This window comes from Leptonychotes weddellii, chromosome 2, assembly GCF_054177405.1.
Source record: "Leptonychotes weddellii isolate Sample4059 chromosome 2, ASM5417740v2, whole genome shotgun sequence".
Classification (NCBI taxonomy): Eukaryota; Metazoa; Chordata; class Mammalia; order Carnivora; family Phocidae; genus Leptonychotes; species Leptonychotes weddellii.
The window spans coordinates 59,137,756-59,147,379 of NC_138370.1; the positions used below are offsets into that span (position 1 = coordinate 59,137,756).

Here is a 9,624-nt window from a genome sequence, read left to right on the forward strand (position 1 = left end):
CACATCGCTCTCCTCTATAATATTGTGAGTATATACATTAGCTAGAGTCTTGTTCTTAGAGCGTCATTACTGCACTGAAGAATCAATCCAGTAAGCATGGTTCTTACCCTTTGTAAAAGAAAAATCAGAAAAGTATGCGATCAAGTTAAGATGCTGTCTTTGAAAAAGACTAAAGCCACAGCATATAATAGGAACCATGTGCTAAGAATGTCCAGGAGAAGATGTTCTTTTCCTCACACGGTTCCCTTCAGAAGTGCAGAGCTATTTGTAGCCTCTAGATGTAATGGACTGAAAGCTCTCTATTTCTTGTCTGTCTACTTGTCCCTCAGGTATTAGCGCAAACACTGCCTTGTCTAAGAAGACAGGCCTGTGTTTTCCCTGGCCTTAAGTTCCATGAGAACAGAGTTTCTCCTTTCATCATTGTATTTACAACTTCTATTGAACTAATTGTAATATAGCGGTCACTGTTGAATTGGCCAAATTGATGAATTGAAGATGAGTAGAATTAAATGTAGATCTTCTTCCCTTTCTGATTAAAGGCAATAAATATTACTGACGGTGTGGAAAAATGGTCTTGTTTTTGGTTTTTTTGGCTTTTAACATAGGATTCACTCTTTGGAGCAACATATAATAATAAATAAAACTAGGAAACCCATTTCTATGGGTTCCACAACCATTGTGAAATGTTCCACAAACATTTCAGATAAATTATCTGAAACAAAGTAGTAAATAAATTTGAAAAATATTGCATACATTATCTTGTCTTAGAGAGTCATAATTCACATTAATTTATTAAAACCTCTGAAAAGTCTTACAATAAAGAGATATGTAACTTTTAAAATGTATTTACTAAATGTATTTGACCATATTAACATCCCAGGGGTGTTTCAAGAGAAACACTTTTGAGAACATATAATGAACAATTTGTACCATTTTTATATACATCCTGAGGACAGAAAATAAAGAAAGTGTTCTTAAGAGAAACATAGTGCTGTCTTGCAAGTTGAATTCCTCCTCAGAGAAAAAAATTAAACTTTTTTTTTTTATATAAAAACAATTTATTTCCCACATGGGAATTACCCCCTTAGTAAACAACTAATAAGATATGTGATACACAGTCATACATTCAAAGACAACCAGTAATTTGATGTACAAGGCAAAAAACTTCAGGAGATAAATATGTCCAACATAACTAAAAGGAGCTGGACTGCACTTACAAATTGCTTAATTGGAAAGGGAATTAGTGTTTTAGGAAAAGTTTTTGCCAATGAAAATATTACTCTTAAAAAAAGACCAGTATACAAAAATGTTGATTGACAAAGCCAAAATATTTGTTTCAATTCTTATATACTGTAAATGAGGTTCATATTAAATGAAAATAAAAGGCTAAACATCCATCAATATATAAAAAAGGAATTCAGTTGCTCAAATAGTAGATACAACTTCATATTCATATTCAAATCTACTCCCAGAATCATGAATTAACTTTTTAAAAAAATAATTTATCAACTACTACCTAGTTATTAACAATGACGAGTATCACTATGACATATTATTTACTTCTCCTATGCATTTATCACTATAGTACAATATAAAACTTCCAATCTAATTTTATGGCCCTTTAATCAAGCTAATTAGTACCTTAAAAATAAAGTTCTAAATATAAAACTGGTGGTTTAAGGCTCAGTAAACAGTAACCAGACATCTTCTAATAGATTTTCTTCGTCAAGAGAGTAAGCTAGCCAAAGGTTTTTTCTTTCTTTTGTGACATTGCTTCATGTTACTCTGTTCGATCCCACTTTTCTCCCAGTTAAAAAAAAAAAAAAGGAGAAATAAGGACGGTGAATGGCCTCCAATCACTATTATGGGTTTGTTTCTGTTTAAGTCAAAAACCTTTAAAAATAGGTCTTTAGTTCTGGCAGATTAAATTCTCAAAAATTCACATTTTCTTCAAAAAATTTCAACTGGCGAGCTTTCACACTGTAAGTTGTATATTTCTCACCCATGTGCTCCTGCAAACGTACCTCTCTCTCCAATTCATCATCTTCTTCCAAAAGATCATACACCTGTTCTAAAAGCTGAATCCCCAGGCCCTGGATTACATCAGCTCTCAAAACTTCAACTATTCTTCTGATTTTTTCAGAACCTGGCATGACAGCAGAAGGTAGCTCTTTAAAATGGAGGTCCTCAGCTTCTTCTGCAGCTTTCCCATGAAGTATCAGCGTATCCCGGTACTTCCGATGAAGTTTAAATTCTGACACTGGCTCTGGAACCAGGAGATCTTCATAGCTCTCTTTAGACTCCAATTTTAGGGTCTGAGTCATCAACTGCACCAAGTCACTCATTTCATTTGTATGACATTTCCGTTCCTTGGAATCCCCACCTGATTTATCAGTTGAACTTGTAGAAGAACTTAATTCATCCTCAGACAGACAGTGGATGAGTTTCCTTTCCTGAGCAACAGTGCAGTTGGAAGACAACCATTGGGCAGGGGCCGGCTGGCTGCCTTCTTGTGGTTTCCCTGGCCCTGATGCACTCCGAGAAGCTCTCCTCACTGAAGGGCCTGAGGGGAACACTTCTTCCTGTGACTGCTTTAGTCGCCTCCTCTCTCTTGCTGATAATGGTCGATCCTTTGATGATGACACCTCCCTGCTCCTCGAACAGCTCACAGACCCAATGGCCACTCTATTTTGGTTTTCAGCATCTTTTTGTGTTAATGTGACATCCGTTTTTCCAACAGTGGGAAGAGAAGGCAAAAGTCGAGGAGCAGCCTCCTGGAACTGTCTCTCTTCCCCACTGTGCTCAGGCAGTTCTCTTTTCTTCTGTTGTCGCTGTCGAGAGAGGGAAGGCTCAGAGCCAGAACTCTGTGGCTGTAAACCTGGGTGGGTTCTATCTGGTGTTTCTATAACACATTCACCAGCAACTTGATCCTGGTCTTTCAGGTTTTGGTCTTTGTTGAGGGGCTGCAGAGGTCTCACTGGGTCATTCCTTTCCCCAGTGACATCATCAGAGGACCACGCGGGAATTAGGTTTCTGGGTTGAGGGCTGGGCTTAGTGCCATCCTGCAGCTTCTCCTTCACTTGAGAAATACTGCATTTACTTCCTAGCTCATTAGAGGCATCTAAGTGTCTTGGCTGATTCTGCCGAACTAAGTCGTTGCTCAGTGAATTCCTTCTTTCTGCAGGTAAGATGTCAATATTCACTTTACTGATGGTGGCTAATGATTCTGAGGTATTGCTCACGTCTGGTTTGCAGATGTAGCCTTTCAGACTTGCTGGTATCTTCAAGGGGCCAATGACTGTGGGTTTCTCCTGGGACAAACATTTGTCTTCACCCATTACATATGTCTTGGAGCCCTCAGAAGAGTGTGACTGGAGGGGAACTACTTTATGACTCGATTCAGCGTTTCCAGAGACCATTGCAGGAACAGGCTTCGACTTAGAGTCGCCATTTTTAATATTACTTTTGGAGGTTTTTGCCTTTGTGGCCTCCAAAAGCAGAGCGATTTGGCGCTTTATGTAAGGCTGCCTCAGGATGCTCCTCACAGAGGGTCTTTCTTCAGGCCTTTTGCTCAGCAGTTTGTTCTTATCAGTTCTGCCAGCTCCGGGCTATAATCTTTTGGCATTGGTGGCAGCTTTCCTTCAATAATCCGATAAACTAAAGAATTCATGTCTTTTGCATTGAAAGCATGCTTCAGGGTGGCCATTTCACAAACACAGCATCCCAGAGCCCAAACATCAGACTTACAGTTGTAAGGTCTGTTTGAAAACAATTCAGGGCTCATGAGGGTGCTAGCCATGTCACAGTGGTTCTCTAACACTCGAGCAATTCCTAGGTCACCCACTTTGATGATGTTTGTTCTTGTGAGGAAAACATTTTGAGTTTTCAGATCTCGGTGAAGGATGTGTTTTTCATGTAAATACTGCAGGGCCATGGCAATCTGAACAAACCATTCCACCACCCGACTCTCAGGCAGAAGCTGCCCCTTCTGTTCTTGGAGCTTTCGGTACAGATCACCTCCTTCGCAGAAGCCCATGACGATGTACAGCAGACCGTCGCCTCCCTCCCATGACTCCTTATAGGTGACAATATTAGGGTGCTTCAACTGAAACAAGAGCCGAGCTTCCTGTTGAGCGGCTCGCCGCTCTCGGCTGGAGGCACTTCGGAGGTTCAGCTTTTTGATGACATACTGCCTGCCGTCCCGACAGTGCCTCACGTGTGTCGCCTCCCCGTAGCTGCCCCCGCCCAAGTAGCAGTAGGCGGCCAGGGGCATGTTCCCGGCGCCGGCCCAAAGCTGTGATGCGGCGGCAGCGTTGGCCAGGGTCGCGCGCCGCGGCAGGAGACCCCGCTCACGCCCAAGAGGCCGCTGTGCTGGCGGCTGCTGAGACTGTCGGGCCCCTACGCGAGCTCGGAGGCTGGGCCCACAGCGACGCCGCGGCCACAGCGATCCCGGCCAGCGCCCCAAATTAAACTTTTCACAGAAAAATTACCCATAGGAGTTGTTGCCCTAGAGTTAGGCATCTCGGAGAGTAAATATAAAAGCAGATCTGGAAGTATGAGATCAATAGAAGGGGAAATGGGAAGGATGAATCTAGCAGTGATTGCTTTCAAGGAGGTAATCATTAAATGAAGTGAAATAGACCTGCAAGGGGAAAAATCAAGCATCAGGAGTGGAATCAGCTTGAACTGAAAGACATCTATACCTTTTGCTTCAAGGGAAAATAACAAAGAAAAGAAATTTTGTAACTCTTTCTGATTGTCTCCTTACTTATTTTTCCAACCAGCAGATGCAGATTCATTTCCTTAACCTTACACCTTGAATGATGGGAAGTTTCAGAGGCATATTAGATCACGACAAATAAAAAAATATTTTCACAAGGTTTGAGTCTAAGCATCAAGCTATTTTTGAGAACAGATTGATGACCTTCATTTGTCAGGTTTGCCAGATGGAAGTCCTAAGTATTGAATTCTCTCATTGTACTGTATATTTTAGGAAAATGTGATCTCTTAAGTACTATGGAAGGTTTGCAATCTCAATATGTGGTATTCTAAAGTTATATAGTTTCTTTACTGCATTCTATATCACCTACTAAACCTCTCAAAAGCACAAACGGGAGCTTATTTCAGTGGAGACATTTTCCTGAAAACTAAAGAAGAGTTTTTATAGATATTAATACCAGTTATTGGGGAAGTATTGGTAAAATTTTAATATTTATAAAGAACAATCACAATTTAACAAATAGAATAGAATTGGGAAACAATATATCAAAGGTCTGTACTTGGGTATTATGGAGTTCTATCATTAAAAACAAAATAAGCAAACAAAAAATTTCTAAGGAGCAGAATCAGGATGCCTGGATGTTCTGGAAACTATAGCCAGAATCTATTGTCACTTACTAATGGCTTATCAAAAATGGATAGATTAGGGGGCGCCTGGGTGGCTCAGTCAGTTAAGCATCTGCCTTTGGCTCAGGTCATGATCCGGAGTCCTGGGACTGGATCCTGTATTGGGCTCCCTGGACAGCCTGCTTCTTCCTCTCCCTCTGCCCCTCCCCCCACCCCCCGCTTGTTCTCTCTCTCTCTCTCTCTCTCTCAAATAAATAAATAAAATCTTTAAAAAAATGGATAGATTAGAAATTCGTTTATTCAAAAACTATTTATTGAGTACCTATGTAATGATCATCAGGCTAAGCACTGGGAATATAATAGTCAACCTGGAAGATATAGTTCCAGAACTCAAGAATCTTACCATTTGATGGGGAGTATAGAAAAGAAGGCAGGAAGATAAATTTTTTAGAACATATTTAATGATACATTGTATGAAATAGCTTCTATTGGAGAAGGCTATGAGTCAGAGAAGAATTCTCAGAGAAACTGACATCTAATTTACAAACACCTACAAAGATATAAGTAGGTGCTAGTAAGATTCGGATGAGAAGAGAAGATGGATTAAAGCAGAGAAAGGAAAATTATGTGTAAAACCCTGAAGGTAAGGGAAATTACAGAGAATAATAGATGGGAGCATTCAAGATTGAAAATAGGACCAGAGTACTAGGTAATTTTAGTGTCCCAGTAGAAACATGAGTTGGAATAAACTATGGGAAAGTTAGAAAAAACAGAATGAGTAGAAGGGTTTGAAACATATTTAATAATACTAATAATAGGTAGAATAACCATTATTGAAAACTGCCTGTTAGACACTGTAGTAAATGCTTTCATGCACTATGGCATTTATTCCTCCCAAATTTCTATGAATTAGATTTTTTTTATTAAGACAACTTTTTAGGAAGAGCTTAAAATTCACAGCAAAACTGAGGGGAAGAGACAGAGATTACCTCCTGTTCCCACATGCATAACCATTCTCATTATCAACATTCCCCATCATAGTGATACATTTGCTACAATTGATGAACCTGCATTGATACATCATTATCACCCAAAGTCCAAAATTTACATCAATGTTCATTCTTAGCATTGTACATTTCATGGGTTTGGATAAATGTGTAATGGCATGTATCTATCATCATATAATCATACATTTTCACTGCCCTAAATACCCTCTCTGTTCCTCTTATTTATTTTTTTTTTAAAGATTTTATTTATTTGACAGAGAGAGAGAGAGAGACAGCAAGACAGGGAACACAAACAGGGGGAGTGGGAGAGGGAGAAGCAGGCCTCCTGCAGAGCAGGGAGCCCGATGCGGGGCTCGATCCCAGGACCCTGGGATCATGACCTGAGCCAAAGGCAGACGCTGAATGACTGAGCCACCCCGGCACCCCCGTCTTATTTAATTTTTAAATTATAAAATTTTCTCTTCTTTGGCCAATGGGAGGCTCTTCAGTTAGCTACTAAGTCTTTTTGAAGCATAGTGCATTAGCTATTCTGGGTCTTTTGCTTCTCCAGTGAAATTTTAAAATAAGTTTATCAATATCCACATAATAACTTATAGGGATTTTGATTGGGATTGCATTAATCTATAGACTAAATAAGGAAGAACTGACATTTTGACAACATTGAGTCTTGCCATCCATGAATGTAGAATTTCTATCTATTTGGTTCTACTTTGATTGATATTTTTAAATGAGAAATTTTATTTTTAAATTATGTCTTAAAGAAAATTAAAAATAAAAAAATCTAAGGCTCAGAGAAACTCAAGGTCACACAACATTAAGAAGAGGAATAGGGACTTAGATCCCAGCTGTCTGATTCTTTTGTTGTTGTTGTTTTTGTTTTTCAGGCTGCCTGATTTTAAAGTCCATTCACTTCTCCACTATATTAAGAGAGAAGCAATTAATTTGCTATAGGGAATGGAGAAAGAGAAGGGCTAAAGTTTTGTGTTTAGTTTTCTTGTTTGATTAGCCGGGTTGATAATGCCATTCGATAAGATAGGGAACATGGGAAGAAGATTAGGTTGGGAAAAAATGAGTTAAAGGATAGCTATTCCATGTATGAAATATTCTTAGGATATACAACTATAGATATTTGTCTATATGATATAGATAGAAGTATATAAGTATACATTTTCATTAGATAGTTGAAATATACATCTGGAGTTCAGAAAAGAGAATGTAGCTATAAATGTAGATTTAGGAATTGTTAGTATAAATAGCAGAGGAAAGCCAGAATTTATTTCCATTGGTGAGTCTAGAATATTAGCATTATATAAAAACAGTGATGAGGTAAAAAATATGCCCTGATTGATGATGGCTACAAGGAATTGATATATGTGGCAACTCTAAGTGTTCTCAATAAGACCTGTCATTCAAAAGGATGATTTGCAAACACAAGAGATGTCCATTTATACATTCATTAATTCATTTAATCATTCATTTTCTGTGACACACATAACTACTGTAAAAACATAATTCAAATGCACAATTTATTCAGAAATCCTATAATAGAAGATTATATGGTGCAAAAATATATTTCCATTTTTCTTTGCTTTCAGACCAGAACAAATGAGTTTAATTCTCTTCTGAGACTAGATTCTGTATAATCATCATTTGGGGAGCAAAATGACTCAGTGAATCCATGTACATTAACAAAAAGGTTAGCATTATTCAAAAGGAGACTAAGGTTGTTTCATGTCATAGGGGACCAATTAATGAAGTGCTCACAAGAAAAAAGCATTTCCCCAAACAGGGACATTTCTGAGGGCTACATGTCAACTCTGCAAAATGCTACACACTCATAAATTCATGCCAGTGGTAGACTCTCGGAAAATATTTAAACTTCTATTAGGACAAAGGGAACCAATATGCTACCTTTTTTTTAGACTTCCAGAAGTTTTTTATAACTATTATCAGTTGCTATTATTTCTCTTACTTCTTTGTATGTCTGTAAATAAAACAATAATTTAAGAATACCCTAAATGACAAAGATGATTATTGAATAATTCAACCAACTTTCCTGCTATAGTGTGAATGAAAATTTTTCTTCACTCACAGCTTAGTTTCTTTCACACATTCAAACTTTATATTACTGAATTACGGAAGAATCTGAATATGGTATTTTACTACTTTTATCCATCACCAATATCAATGTAATTATTTTTCTTGTTGATATAGAGAGTTTGTTCAGACCACATGCATTGTTAATTACATGCATAATACTATTATGTAAACACACATATCACACGTTCTGTGTGGGGTTGAACATATTCATAATATTATTCTTGAATAAGGTGAACAAACAATTGGGATTCCTACAGATTTTAGATTTGTTCTTTTGAATTGTCTGGGAACCAGATATATTTGATTACTTAAATCTACCCAGGATATTTCCTTGAATTAAAAAATCTTCCAGCTGTTGGGGCACCTGGGTGGCTCAGTCGTTAAGCGTCTGCCTTCGGCTCAGGTCATGATCCCAGGATCCTGGGATGAAGCCCCGCATCTGGCTCCCTGCCCGGCGGGAAACCTACTTCTCCCAATCCCACCCCCCCGCTTGTGTTCCTGCTCTCCCTATCTCTCTCTGTCAAATAAATAAAATCTTTAAAAAAAAATCTTCGTACTGTTTCACAATAATCTGAAATCACCAGTTAGTATAAACACATTATTCTGTTTGCTTTGTTAACAGTGTTGGGAAAGAGCTCTCATTCAATAGTCCTTCCATGTGGAAGGTTACTTTTTAAAATAAAATTCCTGGCGTCTCTCTACCTTCTCAGTCTTTCATCTACTAGCTGACTGGTGAGGTTGAAAAGAGGAATTGGTTATTAGTAGTTAAATCTCTTTGTCTTTTTGCATCTTAGGAGTATGCATAGAAGAAGCATCTTTCTGTGCTGCCTTTCTATGCTTTACGGTTTATTAAAAAAAAAAAAAAAAAAAGAGTGCAGAAAGCAGACCTCTTGAGTGCAGAGTCCCAAGAAGAAAAAGATAAGAAGGAGCTGACTTACCCATGACTAATCAGTCTAATGATGGAGTACAGTCAGAATTAGGAAATTCATTTTGTCCCAATACTCAAACCACATTCTAAGATTTCTGTTTCATTGGTAATAAAGTTAAGATTTTGTTCTAAATATGATTTCTTTCATTTTTCAATCAGTTCAGAACTTGGGTAGAAAAGAGGAGTGTCATATTTTGAGGCTTCTTAAAATTTTACAAGAGTAAAAAAAATAAATTCAATGAA

At 38.0% G+C, this 9,624-nt stretch overlaps 1 pseudogene; it reads right to left on the bottom strand.

The window, feature by feature from the left end:
• Positions 1 to 1,070: 1,070 nt before the first annotated feature.
• Positions 1,071 to 4,273, bottom strand: LOC102738276 (serine/threonine-protein kinase Nek4 pseudogene; annotated as a pseudogene).
• Positions 4,274 to 9,624: the final 5,351 nt, after the last annotated feature.